The sequence below is a fragment of the Dendrobates tinctorius genome, unplaced genomic scaffold (genome assembly GCF_039654945.1).
Source record: "Dendrobates tinctorius isolate UK_male_01 unplaced genomic scaffold, ASM3965494v1 ptg000070l, whole genome shotgun sequence".
Lineage (NCBI taxonomy): Eukaryota > Metazoa > Chordata > Amphibia > Anura > Dendrobatidae > Dendrobates > Dendrobates tinctorius.
Genome location: NW_027361738.1, coordinates 47,369,566 through 47,388,055, shown reverse-complemented (window position 1 = coordinate 47,388,055; position 18,490 = coordinate 47,369,566).

The window sequence follows — 18,490 nt, the reverse complement described above, 5'->3', positions numbered from 1 at the left end:
CACTCCAATGAGCAGCAGCCAATCATATGAACCACTGATGGCATGACATCAGACCACTTAAGGGCCCAGTGCACTCATGCACGACTCATGAAAAAATAGAATATCCCAAAGCGGCAGTCAGATGACCATCGTATCAGAATGGCTCGTACATACTGAGTAGAGGAGGAGTCAATGGAACTCAATGAAAAGGCCCTATGTAGAGCATACCTACAGTCATGGCCAAAAGTGTTGGCATCCTTGAAATTATTCCAGAAAATGAAGTATTGCTCCCAGAAAATTATTGCAATTACACATGGTTTGTTATACACACGTTTATTCCCTTTATGTGTATTGCAACGACTGCAAACCAGGAGGACATTTTAATACTCTGTCCTAATTTTGCTAGGAAGGAAGAATCCTGAAATCAAGACTATTCATTTTTTTTTGCACACTGCTTTGTTGTAGCAGTCGATTATTGGACCTGTACACGCCACCCAAATACAGTGGCCTGTAGCCGGCGCTGTCTTTTTTCCAAAGCACAAAGAAGAACCTTTTCTTGTCTCAGTCTATTTTCTTGAAAAATACCAGGAATTCTATTTTCTTTCAAATGTTTTATGTAATGGGCTCATTTTAATTTATTGAATATATTTTTGACTCGCCCCCAGAGGCCGTGGGGTACTCAGTGCTGGGCCCGTTGATTACAACGGGAGATGTCAGTGGCAGTGACCTGGTCCATGGCCTCAGGCGGTCAATGTAAAAAGGGGTAGAGTGATGGGGATAAAGTTGTTGAGATGATTCGTGACGCCACCAGTGGTTTCTGGTCAGTTTGACCAGCGCTGCAGGGTTGCTTCTCTGGGACAGATGGTGTGTGCAGCAATGATGTTGTAGCCCTCCACAGGTAGGGCTGTAGTCCCAGGGCAGAGTAGATGAGGTTGGTGTAGATGATGTAGATGAGGGGATAGTGTAAAGAAGCAGATGTAGCAGGGCCAGGTGCAAGGCGCAGGAATAAGTGGAGGACACCAGGGCATGTAGTTCCAAAGCTTTACTCACAGTCTGTTGCCCATACAGGTGCCCACTTCGGTGCCGTGTCCTCCAGGTCAGGGGCTTAGCAAACTCCCAGGCAAGGTAAAGTACACCTTTCCAGCACTCCTCCAACATGTGCCTTCTCTAAACGTCTCCACACTAGCCCCTAATCTGAAGTACTTGTAGTTGCGTATTAAACTCAAGTTCCTCCTTCTTGATGTTACTTAGAACTCTACTTGTACGGCAGACAGCTGTAGCCTGCTTCGGGGACTCTTTGCTATCAAGTCCCGGCTCACTCACGTTGCTGTTGTGCCCCCAAGTCTTGTGTGGGAATAAATTGGTGACAGCTTCTATTCCTCCGGTGTCTGCTGCAGGACCATCAGTATCCATACAACCTCGGGGACCGGACCCCGGCCATGCGCTTAGAACTTGAGGAAGGGCTCTGCTCTCACCCTAGTCCTTAGTTATTTTCTTCTCCTTACGTTCCGTACTAAACTATCTTCCTTCTGAAGAATCAGGCTTTCTATGGCTCTTTCCTGTGCCAGCAGCTCCAGGTCACAGGAGTCTGCTGCAGCACTTCCTTCACTCCATCCATCTCAGGGGATCTTCTCTCACAGACTGACCTTTTCCTAATATTCTCCTGCTCTCTGGTGCAGTCTAAGCTCCACCCGCCTCCCAGCACTCTTCGTGTTCCAAGCAGGGAGCCACCAAAGGTGCTTTGCTACACTACTATGTGGTGTGGGATGCAGGTGTTGGAGTGTGGTCAGGTGTCTCCACCTTACCTGGATAGTGGGGTACCACACCTCAGGAGGTGGTGAAGTACCTCTGTGGTGACTGAACCCTCAGGGGCGCCACATTTTTATTAGTCCAAAAATAATAAAATGCATAAAAAATAAGAAAATGTAAAAAAGGCAAAGAATTGAGGCATCAGTAAGAGTCCAAGTGCAGAAAAAAGTTTTATTGCATGTGCATGTGATTAATTCAGTCTATCATACATAAGATACATCAATTTAAATAGAAGTGAATAATAATAAACGGAATATATAATAATATCTAATATATAAAGCTCAAAGTGTGTATGTATGTATGAATGTGTGTATGTACGGGATAGGCATCCGCACCGTCACAGCTACAGCCACAAAATTTGGCACAGTCACATGTCTGGACCCCGAGAGCGTCCTAAGCTATGTTGTGAGGCGAAATTTTAACCCCGCGTGTTCCAATTCACCAAACAATGTTGTCCCTATCTACATAATGGGGAAAAAGTGTGTGCGTGTCAAGCCCCGCCCCTCATTATGATGTCATAATGCCCCTATCTACATAATGGGGAAACAGCGTGTGCGTATCAAGCCCCGCCCCTCATTATGATGTCATAATGGTTGCCATGGCGACGCTGATTCATCATAGGTTGCAAGCCCCGCCGCTCATTATGATGTCATAATGGTTGACTATGGGATGGAGTATGTGTGATGGGTATATGGGCACTGGACTATGGGATGGATGATATGTATGACGGGTATATGGGCACTGAACTATGGGATGGCGGATATGTATGATGGGTATATGGGCACGGGCCTATGGGATGGAGGATTTGTATGATGGGTATATGGGCACGGGCCTATGGGATGGTGGATATGTATGATGGGTATATGGGCACTGGACTATGGGATGGTGGATATGTATGATGGGTATATGGGCACGGGACTATGGGATGGTGGATATGTATGATGGGTATATGGGCACTGGACTATGGGATGGAGGATATGTATGATGGGTATATGGGCACGGGACTATGGGATGAACAATATGTATGATGGGTATATGGGCACGGGACTATGGGATGGCGGATAATTATAATTTGTTATAACTAACCACAGTTAGTTACTATGCCCGGGCAGCGCCGGGCTCTTCAGCTAGTAATCTATAAATACTGTAGCACATTTAAAATGAAGGAGAGGTGCTTCTTCTCAGCGCCGCAATAGGAGCACAATCAGATGCTGTGGTCTTCTGGCTCCACACTGTCGCGGTAACCCCGTGACATACATACTGTGTACTGTTAGGGTGTGTGCACGCATTGGTGTTTATAAAGAACAGAAGCGGGGGCACCACCAAAATATTTCAGGGGATCCAACCTAGACCTACAAACCACATATCATTAACAAAAGAAGAATGAATAGGCCACAAACAAGGGATCGCCCTGGATAGGAAATAGCATATACAATAGAATTTTTATTTAAACACAGCAAAAAGACACAGAAAAATCTAAAAACATAAAAAAATGGTCACACATGTGACACCTACAGAGATTGCACAATGCTCATAATAGAGCAACCCACCTGCTACCAAAAAGCACTCTCACCAGGAATGATACCCAAGACCCTAGGTCCATATAAACAGAATAACCCCAAATGGGAGATACAGTGGGGAAAAAAAGTATTTAGTCAGTCAGCAATAGTGCAAGTTCCACCACTTAAAAAGATGAGAGGCGTCTGTAATTTACATCATAGGTAGACCTCAACTATGGGAGACAAACTGAGAAAAAAAAATCCAGAAAATCACATTGTCTGTTTTTTTTTCATTTTATTTGCATATTATGGTGGAAAATAAGTATTTGGTCAGAAACAAGCAATCAAGATTTCTGGCTCTCACAGACCTGTAACTTCTTCTTTAAGAGTCTCCTCTTTCCTCCACTCATTACCTGTAGTAATGGCACCTGTTTAAACTTGTTATCAGTATAAAAAGACACCTGTGCACACCCTCAAACAGTCTGACTCCAAACTCCACTATGGTGAAGACCAAAGAGCTGTCAAAGGACACCAGAAACAAAATTGTAGCCCTGCACCAGGCTGGGAAGACTGAATCTGCAATAGCCAACCAGCTTGGAGTGAAGAAATCAACTGTGGGAGCAATAATTAGAAAATGGAAGACATACAAGACCACTGATAATCTCCCTCGATCTGGTGCTCCACGCAAAATCCCACCCCGTGGGGTCAGAATGATCACAAGAACGGTGAGCAAAAATCCCAGAACCACGCGGGGGGACCTAGTGAATGAACTGCAGAGAGCTGGGACCAATGTAACAAGGCCTACCATAAGTAACACACTACGCCACCATGGACTCAGATCCTGCAGTGCCAGACGTGTCCCACTGCTTAAGCCTGTACATGTCCGGGCCCGTCTGAAGTTTGCTAGAGAGCATTTGGATGATCCAGAGGAGTTTTGGGAGAATGTCCTATGGTCTGATGAAACCAAATTGGAACTGTTTGGTAGAAACACAACTTGTCGTGTTTGGAGGAAAAAGAATACTGAGTTGCATCCATCAAACACCATAGCTACTGTAAAGCATGGTGGTGGAAACATCATGCTTTGGGGCTGTTTCTCTGCAAAGGGGCCAGGACGACTGATCCGGGTACATGAAAGAATGAATGGGGCCATGTATCGTGAGATTTTGAGTGCAAACCTCCTTCCATCAGCAAGGGCATTGAAGATGAAACGTGGCTGGGTCTTTCAACATGACAATGATCCAAAGCACACCGCCAGGGCAACGAAGGAGTGGCTTCGTAAGAAGCATTTCAAGGTCCTGGAGTGGCCTAGCCAGTCTCCAGATCTCAACCCTATAGAAAACCTTTGGAGGGAGTTGAAAGTCCATGTTGCCAAGCGAAAAGCCAAAAACATCACTGCTCTAGAGGAGATCTGCATGGAGGAATGGGCCAACATACCAACAACAGTGTGTGGCAACCTTGTGAAGACTTACAGAAAACGTTTGACCTCTGTCATTGCCAACAAAGGATATATCACAAAGTATTGAGATGAAATTTTGTTTCTGACCAAATACTTATTTTCCACCATAATATGCAAATAAAATGAAAAAAAAACAGACAATGTGATTTTCTGGATTTTTTTTTCTCAGTTTGTCTCCCATAGTTGAGGTCTACCTATGATGTAAATTACAGACGCCTCTCATCTTTTTAAGTGGTGGAACTTGCACTATTGCTGACTGACTAAATACTTTTTTTCCCCACTGTATATAGAGCACAAATAGACACAATCATATGTGAGTCAAAGGCATCAATAATATATGGTTACAGATAAAAATGGATTTCAGACCTGAATGGTAGAAAATAAGGCACAGCACATGGAATAATAAAGCCCCAAGGGTATCCTGATCAAAAATGAGGCGCACAAATATAATAATAATGATAGTGCAGGCTAGATAGACCTCATACATAAATAAAAGTGCCACAGCCTAGAGTCAGGCATAAGAAGCATAAATGACCAGATAACCCAAACCATTAAGGGCTAGAGGGGGTTAGGTAGACAAAAGAGTTCTCCATAACCACCCTCAATAATAAGCACACATGCAAGTCAGCACAGTACAAGACCCATATGGAGTGGAGTGAGATGGAGCAGGCATGTAACCATATATTATTGATGCCTTTGACTCACATATGATTTTATGTGTCTATTTGTGCTCTATATATCTCCCATTTGGGGTTATTCTGTTTATATGGACCTAGGGTCTTAGGTATCATTCCCGGTGAGAGTGCTTGTTGGTAGCAGGTGGGTTGCTCTATTATGAGCATTGTGCAATCTCTGTAGGTGTCACATGTGTGACCATTTTTTAATGTTTTTAACTTTTTCTGTGTCTTTTTGCTGTGTTTAAATAAAAATTTGCGTGGATCTACGAAATATTAATGTTACTTTTATGTTGAGGTGCCCATACTTTTGCACCGGTCAAATTTGGTTTAAATGCAGATTGCACATTTTCTGTTAGTACAATAAACCTCATTTGAATCCAGAAATATAACTGAGTCCATCAGTTATTGGATATATGAGACTGAAATAGCTGTTGCAAAAACCAAAATTGTTATAAAGAAAAAAGGTTAACATTAATAGGGGTGCCCAAACTTTAACATATGACTGTATGTGCTGGTTTATGGGTTATGGAGCAATAAACCCTATGAACTTTTAAAGGAACGTGCCTCCTGGTTGTCTCCCGTCGCACCTAAGCGAGTTGAATCCCTACAATATATATATATTTGCAATATATGATGGCACTGCTACACGACTTGGTGTATTACCACTCTTATATAATGGTACTGCTACACTTATCTGTATTACCGTTTCCTGCTGAATGTATATGTGAGCAAAAAGGAGAAAAAAAGGCGTAATGGATTCAATAGTAATTAGAAAAGTACAAAATTTATTAATTTACACATGCACAGTAGAGTAATGAGTAGAAACTCAAAATTACTCAGAGTTACATAAAATCAGACACAAACAGGGCAGACCTGAACAAGGACTACAACATAACAACCCGTGCTTCACAGTATATCAGCACAAAAGATTTAAATAATACATACAGGGTTAACCATGACCATATACAAATTTTCAAGTAGTCAGACATGACATGATGCCCTGCATAGATAAACTAAAGTGCTACATGATAATAGAGATAAGCAAAAAAACCTGCCAACATGACCAAAATGGCCCCAGAGTTGGAGTGTGTAGAGTAGGGGCAGGTTGCTTACCAAAAAGGATATACAAGACAAGTTAACCTCTAGAGTGTATAGATGGCGTAACCCCTCTGACAGATCGAGACAACCATACAGGAATATGTCGCGATCTAGGTCTAGATCCACCTCTATTAAATCCAATTTTTCTATGGATGATGATGTATCCACACAGCCATCTCATTCTGGTGGTACTTCCACCTCTGATTCTTTGTCTAGACGTGTCGTTACGCGCCAGTCAGCTAAAAAGAAGACTAACATAGGGCGCAATTATTCTGGGAACCCTGCTGGTGGTCTCCAGGTAATTAACCTCTCCTCATGTGTTCTCACTCAACCTCAATTGGAGGTTTTGAGTCGTGGACTGACCTTCTCCCCCACTAATCCTTTTGATTTCTTTGTAGCACTAAAGGACCTTCATCTCTTCTCGAGAAAAGCCGGATTACTTACCGGTAATGCTCTTTTAATGAGTCCACGACAGCACCCACTTGGAGAGAGGGATCCGCCCATAGGAACAGGAAACCTACAGAGATAAAAGAGGGCGGTCCGCCTCTCCCCCTCAGTTGGATTTCAGAGTACCAGGAGGACCGCCAATTATTAGGCCATTATATTATCCAATATTCTAAATTTATTAACTTTACAACTAAGAAGGTGTATATACATTATGTTAACTCCTAGGGAGGGTTAGTGAACGGGTGCTGTCGTGGACTCATTAAAAGAGCATTACCGGTAAGTAATCCGGCTTTTTCCTCTTCGCCACGACAGCACCCACTTGGAGAGACTTTCAGAGACCTTCACCTGGGAGGGACCACCGTGCTGAGGACCGCTCTACCAAAGGCTAGGTCAGATGAGCATGATAAATCAAGCCTATAGTGATTATAAAAGGTAGAGGGTGTAGACCAGGTTGCCGCCTTACATATAGACTCGATTGCGACGTCTCCCCTCTCTGCCCAAGAGGAAGCCATAGCTCTGGTGGAATGTGCTCTGATACCCTCCGGAGGATTTTCATTGCTCTCGGAGCATGCCAGCCCAATCGCGTCTCTGATCCACCGAGACAAAGTACCCCTTGTGATTTCATATCCCTTCTTTTGGCCCTGGAAGGAAAGAAATAGAGCCCTACTCTTCCTCCAGCTGCTAGACCTCTCGATGTATTGTAATACAGCTCTTCTAACGTCTAGTGTATGGAACTTTTCTTCCTCTGGAGTAGAAGGGTTTCTAAAAAATGGAGGTGAATCTCTTGTGATCTATGAAACTTCCCTGCTACTTTTGGTAGGTACGAGGGATCTGGTTTTAATATTAGCTGATCCTGGAATGTCAACAGAAAAGGGGGTTCTATTGAAAGTACTTGTATGTCGCTAACTCTTCTGGCTGAGGTTAGTGCAACTAACAGTACTGTTTTGAAGGATAGGTGTTTAAGGGATATTGAATCTAAAGGTTCAAAAGGAGGACGTGTTAGAGCCTCCAGAACCAGGTTTAAGTCCCAAGGAGGAACTCTAGGTATGTGCACCGGCTCGCTCCGCTCACAGGCCGAGATGAATCTGCCTATCCATCTATTGCCTGCCACGTTATAACTATAGAGGGCCCATAGAGCCGACACCTGGACCTTTAATGTGTTAACAGACAGCCCTAATTCTTTTCCTTTCTGTAGGAACTCTAGGATCGCTGTAATCGGAATTTCTCCAGAATCAGGGCCTGTGTGGGACTCTAGGAATTTTCTCCATACTCTGGTGTAAATTTTTGTCGTTGCCACTTTTCGACTTTGTAGGAGTGTATTGACTAATCCCTCCGAGAATCCTCTTGATCTCAACATTTCCCTTTCAAGTTCCAGGCCGTCAAGTGGAGATTGTCCACTTGAGGATGGAAGAATGGCCCCTGTGAGAGGAGCCTGGGAGTTGAAGGAAGCACCCACGGGTCTGTCACTGACATTGCTTGCAGGCACGAAAACCATGGCCTCCTGGGCCAGAATGGCGCTATTAAGATTACTCGTGCTTCGTCTGCTCTGATTTTCCTGATCACCTGCGGTAGTAGTATGATTGGTGGAAAAGCATATGCCAGTTTGAATTGCCACGGGGACTGGAGGGCATCCAGAATTTCCGGATTGTCTGTCATATTTAGAGAGGCGAACCTTCGCACCTGCCTGTTTTCTCTGGTGGTGAAGAGATCAATTTGGGGAAGACCCCATAGTGACACGATGCGTGTGAATATCCCCCGGCTTAGACACCACTCTCCTTGCCGCAGTGTATGGCGGCTTAGAAAATCTGCCTCCAAATTGTCTCTTCCCCTTATGTGGAGGGCTGAGAGAGACAAAAAATGTTTTTCGGCTAGGGATAAAATCCTTCTTGCGGAAGACATTAAGGTGACTGATCGAGTTCCGCCTTGTCTGTTCAGATATGCGACTACTGTGGTGTTGTCCGAAAGGATTCTCACGTTTTCCCCTTGTAACTGTAGAAGAAAATGACATGATGCATGATAGACTGCTTTTAGATCTTTTAAATTTGACGAATCCTTATCTTTGCCTATACCCCATAGGCCTTGGGCAAAAATATTCCCCATATGGGCTCCCCATCCTGTGGGGCTAGCGTCCGTGATAATTATACGGGAGGGTGTTATAACCCAAGGTACTCCTCCCGCTAGGTTATCGTCCCTTAGCCACCATGCGAGGGAGGTTAGGACCTCCTGGGATAGTGTGATTTTCTTTGTCAGATTCCCCCGGTCACGGGACTCCTCTAAGAGAATTTGGTGTTGAAGCTCCCTTGTGTGGAACTGGGTCCACCGAACTGCCGGGATGCAGGCAGTAAGGGATCCCAGGAGGGACATTGCTTCCCTTAAAGATATGTGTGTCCGATCTATTGCTATCCTAACCTTTTTAATTGCTGAAATTTTTACCTGTGACAGCAGACATTTTTGGTATATGGAGTCTAGCTCGAGACCCAGGAAGGACTGAACAGACTGCGGCTCGATTCTGGACTTCTTGAAGTTTATTATCCACCCTAGGGCCTGTAGGGACAAGATTGTATCAGCAACTCGCTCATTACATTGCCCAATTGAATTCCCTACTATCAAAAAATCATCCAGATAGGGTATTATTAGTGTGTCCTTCTGGTGTAAAAAAAGCCATCACTTCCAGCATCACCTTTGTAAATACTCGTGGTGCGATGGAAATGCCGAATGGCATGGCTGTGAACTGGAGATGCTGTATCTTGCCATCGAGGAGGACCGCCACTCTGAGGTATCTCTGATATCTGCAATGGATGGGAATATGATAATACGCATCCTTCAGATCCAAGCCTGCCATCATACAATTGGGGAAGAGGAGCTTAATCGTGGATCTTATGGATTCCATTTTAAATTTATGATTTATTATAAATGAATTTAATTTCTTCAAGTTGATTATCGTCCGGAATGATCCGTCTGGTTTAGATATCAGAAAGAGAGGGGAGTAAAATCCTCTCCCTTCCTGCCCTTTAGGCACATGGACCAAAACTTTTTTGTCCAGTAGGTTCCAAATCTCAGCCTCCAGGGCCTGCTGTTGGATTGGTGAGCTGAAGGATGTTATGATTAACGAATTACGGGGTACATGATGGAATTCTATCTTTAACCCTTCTTTAATAATGCTCAGGACCCAAGGGCTAGCCGTAATTTTCTCGAAAAAAATATTTTAGTCTCCCTCCTACCGGAGGGACTGGCTCCTCAGTTCCTGTCCCTGCGGAAGGAGGATCCCCTGAACATGGCACCTTTGCCCTTCCCTTCCTTTGTGGCCCAGCGGTTTTGATTTTCTGCTGGTCTTCCCCGGCCAAATGGTCTTCTCCTAAACGCCCTCCTATAAAATGGGAGAGGAGGGTTAGGGAATCCTTTCTTCCTTTCTTTTGCCTTCGTAAGGATTTCATCTAAGGCTTTCCCAAATAAGAACTCACCCTCGAAAGGAATGGTACACAGCTTTGCTTTGGACTGGGTGTCACCTCTCCAGCTTTTAAGCCAAAGGCTACGTCTGGCGTTATTAGCCAACCCCGCTGTTCTGGCTGCCATGCGTAAGGAATCGGCAGAAGCATCTGCTATATATGCTGCTGCACCCCGGATTAGTGGTATGGCGGCTCGTAGCTTGTCTCTGGAGATCTTCTGGTCTATTTGCTGGTCTAGTTGATCGATCCAGACCAGCATAGAACGAGCTGTGCATGTACTAGCTATTGCCGGTTTAAACGTGCCGGTAGCTGCCTCCCATACCCTCTTCAATGAGGCGTCAGCTTTGCGGTCAAGAGGGTCTTTTAGGATCCCTGTGTCCTCCACTGGTAAGATCGTTTGCTTTGAGGCGGAGGCCACTGCCGTGTCTACCTTCGGGACCTTAATCCATGTCGACAACTCTTCGTCGCTAAAGGGGTACCTTCTCTTTGAGGTTGAGGGAAGATACCCTCTCTGGTCCTGTCTCTCCCATTCCTTCTTAACCAGAGCTTTTATCGCTGGGATAACCGGAAAAACTCTCCTCTTTCTGTCTGTCAGACCCGCAAACATAATTTCTTGAGTCGTTTGCGGCTCCTTTGTGTCTGTGCATCCCATTGTATTCCTCACGGATTTAACTAAATTGTCCATATGATCTAAAGGAAAACAGCAACGGCCCTCCATATCTGAGGAGGATGCTGAAGTGGATGCATTGGAACTATCTGAGGCTACTTCGCCCTCATCGGTGTCTACGGCCCCTGCTGGCTTAGTAGTTTCGATATTAGTAGGCCTGCTAGATTGGTTTAAGGCCTGTAGTTCTTCACTAATTATGGCCCTTATATCTGCGGCTGATGTTGATGCCTGTTTTGCTGTTTCGTTAATGCATCTTTTGCATAGCCTTTTTGTGTAAGAGTCCGGTAGCAGACGTGTACACAGGGCACATTCTTTATTTTTTGATTTTTCCTTCCTCTTAGTCTGAGATAGAGACATCATGACGGAGGGGAGAGGGAGAGAGAGAGAGAGAGAGATTTTTTATCAGCTTGATAGGCAGAGCGTCGTCCACTCACCCAGAGAAGCTGTAGGTACCGGCTCAGGAGGCTGAGAAGGAGGCTTGTTGGCGTGGCTTCTGTGGCTACGATCCGAGGAACCTCGTCTTGCGTGGTCCTTGGCTGCAGATGCATCGCCTGCCTGGGGATGCGTGTCCTGCCTTGGTGAAGACATGATTGCATGCCGTATCCCTTTGCCCCAGGCCTTTTGTAAGCCCCTTCATACCTGGTACCTCCCCCTCCAGGTGCGCCTATTTGTGGCTCATTAGTATGCGCTTCAGCGCTGACTCTAGCCGCCCGCGCTCTGCAGGTTACATTTTTTTTTTTCTCTCTTCCCCCTCTGGAGGGGGCGGGGAGCGCCTCTACGCTTGCGGTGCCGCCCAGCCGCGCGTGCGCTGTGAGCCGAGGAACCTCCGGTAACCCGGAAGTTCCTCCTTACCACTTCCTGCCGCGCTGCCTGTGCGACCTCCTGGATGCTGAAGCCCTTAGGAACGCCGGAGGTTGCCGTTTCTCTGGTTCCTGCGCCCCCACATGGACCGGAATGGATCCTCCCGCCGGTGTCATGTCATTATCAGAAGAACACCCGGTCGGCGCCACCCGGAACCGGTGTTTCTGCTCCGTCCGTCCATACCAGCCGAGGAGGGAGCCGGATTCCAGCACTCCCCCGTCGCTGCCTCTGGACCGGAACCCCTGCCGTTCTCGCAGACACTGCACAGGCGGTTCCTTGGCCCAGGTAAGACTGTAGCGTATCCTGCGGTTCCCCTTAGGAACAGGAAACCAACTGAGGGGGAGAGGCGGACCGCCCTCTTTTATCTCTGTAGGTTTCCTGTTCCTATGGGCGGATCCCTCTCTCCAAGTGGGTGCTGTCGTGGTGAAGAGTAAAAGTTATTATTACGAAAGTTACATCATAAAAATTTGTCTAGAGAACCAATGACTGAGAGTGAGAGGGAGGCACTTCAGGCTTTGGAGGATCTTCTTGAGGAACAGACACCGCCTACTAAGAGTAAGTTCCCCCCTCATATTATACCAAGATCCACGAGATTCCCCCCCTTGTCGCTAAGCCCCGCTATAGACATCTTTACGAAACTTGTTACGGAGGATTTTAAAAAACTAGGTTCCTGGTGAAGGTTTGATAACCTTACACGTAAACAGCGGCAAGCCATTTCCGAATTGCAATCTATTCCGGGGGTGATTTTTAAGCCGGCGGACAAGGGGGGGAATATCTTGGTCTGGCCCACAGATATGTACGAACGTGAGGCCTATAGGCAATTAAAAAATCGCGACACCTATGAGAAATTATCCTTCAACCCGACTGCCTCCTTCTCACTCCAACGTATTCTTGCTCGAGCATCAGATGAGGGTATTATCACTAATGTGGTCTTTGAGGGGTTGATGGTCAAGACACCTAAAACACCTACCCTCTACTTCTTGCCTAAGATCCACAAGGACGCCGCCGAGCCCCCTGGTCGGCCGATCGTGTCTGGTATTGAAGGACTTTGTGATCCAGTGTGCAAATTTCTGGATTATTATCTCAAGCCACTGGTTGAGTTGTTACCATCATCTATTAAAGACACGACGGACGTCCTTACACGGGTCGACGGCGTCCTTGTGGATACTCACACCATCTCGGTGACTGCAGACGTCGAATCCCTATACACCTGTATTGACCATACTCTCGGTTTGAATGCGGTCCGCCTCTTCCTGGGGATGTCCAACTTGGATGGCCCCTTGTGTGATTTGATCCTCGAGCTGCTGCAATTTGTCGTTACCCATAATTTTTTTGTTTTCAAGGATCAGTCTTACCTTCAGCGGTGCGGTACGGCCATGGGCGCGGCCTGTGCGCCTTCGTACGCTAATCTCTTTCTGGGTTCCTGGGAGAGATTCATTTTTGGCGACAGGGGCGCACCGGCCACTACTCATGTGCTGTGTTGGCACCACTATGTTGATGATGTTTTGTTTTTTTGTTTTTTTGGGATGGGACAGTGCAGCAGCTCGGGGATTTTATGGTGTGGCTTAACGTTAATACTTATAATATCAGACTTACATTCAAGCACGATCGCAGAACTATTGACTTCCTGGACGTCACTCTGGAAATAGATGACTCACGTCGCATCCAGACTGACGTCTATAGGAAGCCTACTTCTGTGAACTCCTTACTCCACGCCGAGTCTTCACACAATATTTCTACCCTCCAGGCCGTTCCTGTCGGTCAATTTCTCAGCATGAGGCGGATCTGCTCCACCGAAGAGATTCGAAAGACATGCCGGAGATTTGCGGACTCGTTTCCGTGACCGAGGATACAGCAAAGGTGTATAGGCAGGGGCTATGACAGGGCTAGGACTACTGCCCGTAAGAACCTGCTATACCCAAGATGTGACGTTATTGGCAGAGGTAGAGGGAAGGATGGGTCTAATCCCATCTGTTTCATGTCGACCTTCAATCATGAGTGGGACCACATGAGAATACTTTCCAAACATTGGGCGCGCTTGAGCTCTGAACCTTCTTTGAACTCAGTTATCGGTGATCATCCTATGATGACTTCGAGGAGATCCAAGAATCTTAGGGATCTCTTGATAAAGAACCACTACACCCCGGTAGTTGCCAATCCTTTTGGATCCAGAGGCCCAACTTTGGGATGTTTCCCGTGTGGCCACTGTGCTGCCTGCCCGAATGTCCTACGCTGCTCTACGTTCCAGTCCTCTGACGGAACTAAAAACTTCCAGATCAGACAGCATATATCATGTGGTAGCACTAACGTTATCTACTACGTGACATGCGGGTGCCCCATGATATATGTTGGTCTGACGTCCAGGTAACTACATGTGAGGGTGCGTGAGCATGTCAGGGACATTCGGGCGGCCAAGACAGTGGTTGATCCTTCTATTCTTAAGACCATTCCCCGCCATTTCAGGTCCTTTCACAATTGTGACCCAGGGGCCTTTATGGTAAGGGGTATTGATTGTATCCATCTGGGCATTCGGGCTGGCAACTACAAAAAGACATTGGCCCAAAGAGAGGCTAAGTGGATTGTTGCCTTAGACACAATGACCCCGAAGGGTCTCAACGAGTCTCTGAGCTTCGCTTCATTTTTGTAGTCCATACTGTCTCCGCTGCATCCACCACTGTTTATATTGCAGTTCCTGTCGGCAATGTTTTATGTTTTTAACCTTTTTTTTGTTTGTCTTTATTTTAGAAAAAAAATTTTTTTATTCTGTGTTGGTTCTCTGTGGACATCACAGTACCCTTTTTATATTTTGGATCTGGGATGTGTTGATGCTGCCATCATCCCTTGGATAAGGGAAGGGGATTTGCCACTACCTTTTGCCTAATATATACGATCACAGTGTGAAGAATCCTGATATCTGTATCCCTTTGGACCGTCGTCTATGGACAATTTTTGTCTTAATATGTGTCCTTTATTATATGTCTTGTATTATGGTGTACTTACATGGACTTGATAAACTTGACTGCAAGCCATATATTTGCCCTTATCGATCTTGCATATTATATTGATCTCTATTTGTATAAATCTTTATAAATGCTCTTTTTATATATTGACATGATTGTACTCTTGTACTTATATTATTAATACTCGGTATTTTTCGATATGGATGATGCTATATGTATTGCTTGCGGCCTATGTGGTCCATGGCCATATGAGGATTCTATCATTGTGCTCACAGACATTTAATATAATAATTTTTCGTGTAGGCTATATTACATTCTGCCACGGTGCGCATGGTCTGTGTTCCCCCGGTGTCTCTGCATGGGTGCGGACATCTTTCAGCCTCGGGCGCAGGGAGGTTCTCTGATGCATGACGCCCCTTCCACTGTCAGAGGACCGGGGTGCTACATGGCGCATGCGCCGCTATCGTGGTTTTGGCTTATCCCCCTTAAAATTACATGTGCGATCACTTTCCAATGAGAAGATGTGGCCGCTGCATTGCGCATGCGCCGCTAACGCGGCCTTAAACACGCTCACTCACATCACGTGACCGCGTGTACGACTTGCCCCTCTACATGTGACCACACTTGTGGTCACTTCCTGTTTGGAAGAATTGGGCATTACACGGCACATGCGCCGTGGTTGCGCTTGGATACTCCCACCTACACCATGTGACCATGTGTATGAGTGCAGGAGTAAGATATAAAAGGGTCCGGTCCACACACAGCCTACACTCCCTTGAGAAAGCGCTCGCAGTAGGCGCGAAACGCGTGTCGGGGGTTGCCGCCTTGGCCCTGGTCTCCCGTGCCTTTTGGTAAGCAACCTGCCCCTACTCTATATCTACACACTCCAACTCTGGGGCCATTTTGGTCATGTTGGCAGGTTTTTTTGCTTATCTCTATTATCATGTAGAACTTTAGTTTATCTATGCAGGGCATTATGTCATGTCTGACTATTTGAAAATTTGTATATGGTCATGGTTAACCCTGTATGTATTATTTAAATCTTCTGTGCTGATATACTGTGAAGCACGGGTTGTTATGTTGTAGTTCCTGTTCAGGTCTGCCCTGTTTGTGTCTGATTGTATGTAACTGAGTAATTTTGAGTTTCTACTCATTAGTCTACTGTGCATGTGTAAATTAATACATTTTTGTACTTTTCTAATTACTATTTAATCCATTACTACTTTCTTTCTCCTTTTTGCTCATAAGATTTATGCATTGGAATTTTATATGTAATGGCGGTTGATTTACTATGGTTACCGCATATGTTTTGCTATAGAGTACTGGGCATTTTTGTATGCATCATGAATGTATATATGTATAATGTTAAACTGTTGTAATGATACCATGTATAGGGTAAGTGTAGTTATTGGATTGGCCACTAGATGGGGGCATTATAGTGTACAGAGCTTTCAGCCAGTGAATAGGAGGGGCTGCTGTGTGGTAAGCTAGGAACATTCTCTTAGGTAGTTAGTCGAGGCCAGGGTGCCCGAGCCGTCCACATGGGCTCTAGGCCCAGAACACCGCAGCAGCCACGTAACGTTTAAGAAGAGAAGCTTAGCCATTCAGAGTCTATAAGACAGAAGTATGGTGTCAAGCAACAGGATTGCATCAGTTCACAGCTGGAGAAAGGAAGCGGTCTGGAAAAGTACAGGACAGGGCGCAGATTGTTCAGCATGTGGCAGATAGTTGCATGGGCCAATGCTCTCAGGACCGGGGTGAAAAAGGCCAGAGAATCCCCAAGCACATGAAGTCAGAACAGGGAGAATGCTGTGGTACCGCCTAAGGCGCCATTACCCCATAATGTACTTGAGGATGTGGTATAAGGGAAGGACAGGACTGTAGTTGTGACCTGTATTACTGTAGCCGCTGTGTACAGTCCTTCCCCTACATGAAACAATACTCTTTTCCTCGGCATACCTGCATCTCCAGATTCAGCTTCACTCAGGCACTTCCCAGGCCACAACTGTCCTTTTCTAGGCGACCCCTATCAATGGAGACACAGTAAGAATCACCTGTAACACTTTCTTTACTTAGGATTTTGCAAGTTACATCCACAGTTAGTTCATTATAACATTTGCTTGCTTCCTCATCTTTCCCTTGCTTGCTGTCACTTCTCTGCAGTACACGCCCGGACCGGACCATCTTAGACTGCTTCCCAGCTCCCTCCTGGCCTGACCTCGCTATAATAACATTTCCTTCAGCCTGTCTCGCCCCAGACACAAATTCATCAGTCACTACGTTGGGTGGCCCCTGGTGAAGCATCCGGCCCGTCTGTACCGATCTTGTCGAAGCTCCAACTTCCTTCATCTCCTTAGTTCAGCCAACTTCTGCCCTATAAGCATTGGACCAGGCGATGAGACGCCACATCTTTCCTTTCCTGTTCTGGCCCACTGCTAAGACACACAGTGGCCGTGGGTAACGTGGGCAATAACGACTTAACGCTACGTGGCTGCTGAGCTGTCCGGGCCTATAGCACATGTGGACATATCAGATACCATGTTATATTCCCACTAGGGGAACGACGCACTCACCGGTTTTAAGCAGAGCTGTCCTCCTGGCCCATTAGTGTTTCACAATGTCTGATAGAGGGAGCAAATTTCCTAAAATTAAAAAGAAAAATGTCTGAACAAACATATCAAGTTATATTAAAAGGGTTGTCCATTAGTTAAATTATCAATAAAAGCCGGTACAAGGTAAGCCATTAGTGTAGGGTACAGTCTCCTCACTTTGGTGGCTGTATTGGGTGTAGGCTGTCTGCTTCCATAAACATTTATTGGACCTTTTTGATTTCAAAGTCTCCTTATGAGTCCAGTGGGCGGTCCTACCTAGTGGGTGTGTATACAGGGAAGACTGGATCACTGGTTAGGACCACCCACTGGACTCCTAGGTCCAGAATAAGGAGTGATCTCAATGAATAAAATTAAAGATGGCAATTTTTTTCACGTATCCGTACAGATGGGAAAAAGAAAGCAGCACAAACTATTCTCTTTTGCATTTCGAGTGAGAATAATCTATGCAAGCGTATGGATGAGCAAATAAAAACCATATAGCAGCTGATTTTTATGGCTGCATTGCAATTTTTAGCACGGGAGACTGAATTTTGTACATTTTATGCTGTAGACTTATAAATACGGATGTCACACGGATGTAAAAACGGACACACGGTGACAAAACCAAAGAAAGTCAGACGATTTTTATTCCGCTCATCTGAACCCTTCCTTCTACATCGGAGCTCCATCTATTTAACGGATCCACGGATAAGAGTCAATGGGTCATACCTAATCTGTGCCAGTCACAAAAACGGGATCAAAAAACAAATGCAACTCGGGTGACAAGGATGTGGACCTGCAGCCTCCGGCACAACCTTTCCCTACAAACCTATAGATCAATCAGTTCCTACCGCCCGTAGGTAGCTCTGCGTGTACAACGTCTCGGGTTTCCTTTAATAATTAGAGTCATCCATCTGGAGAAACAGGATTTATTTTATGCTCCTCCAAATGACTAAACTTTATGCTGATCACGTCGCAGCTCCCAAAACAAATGTGCACA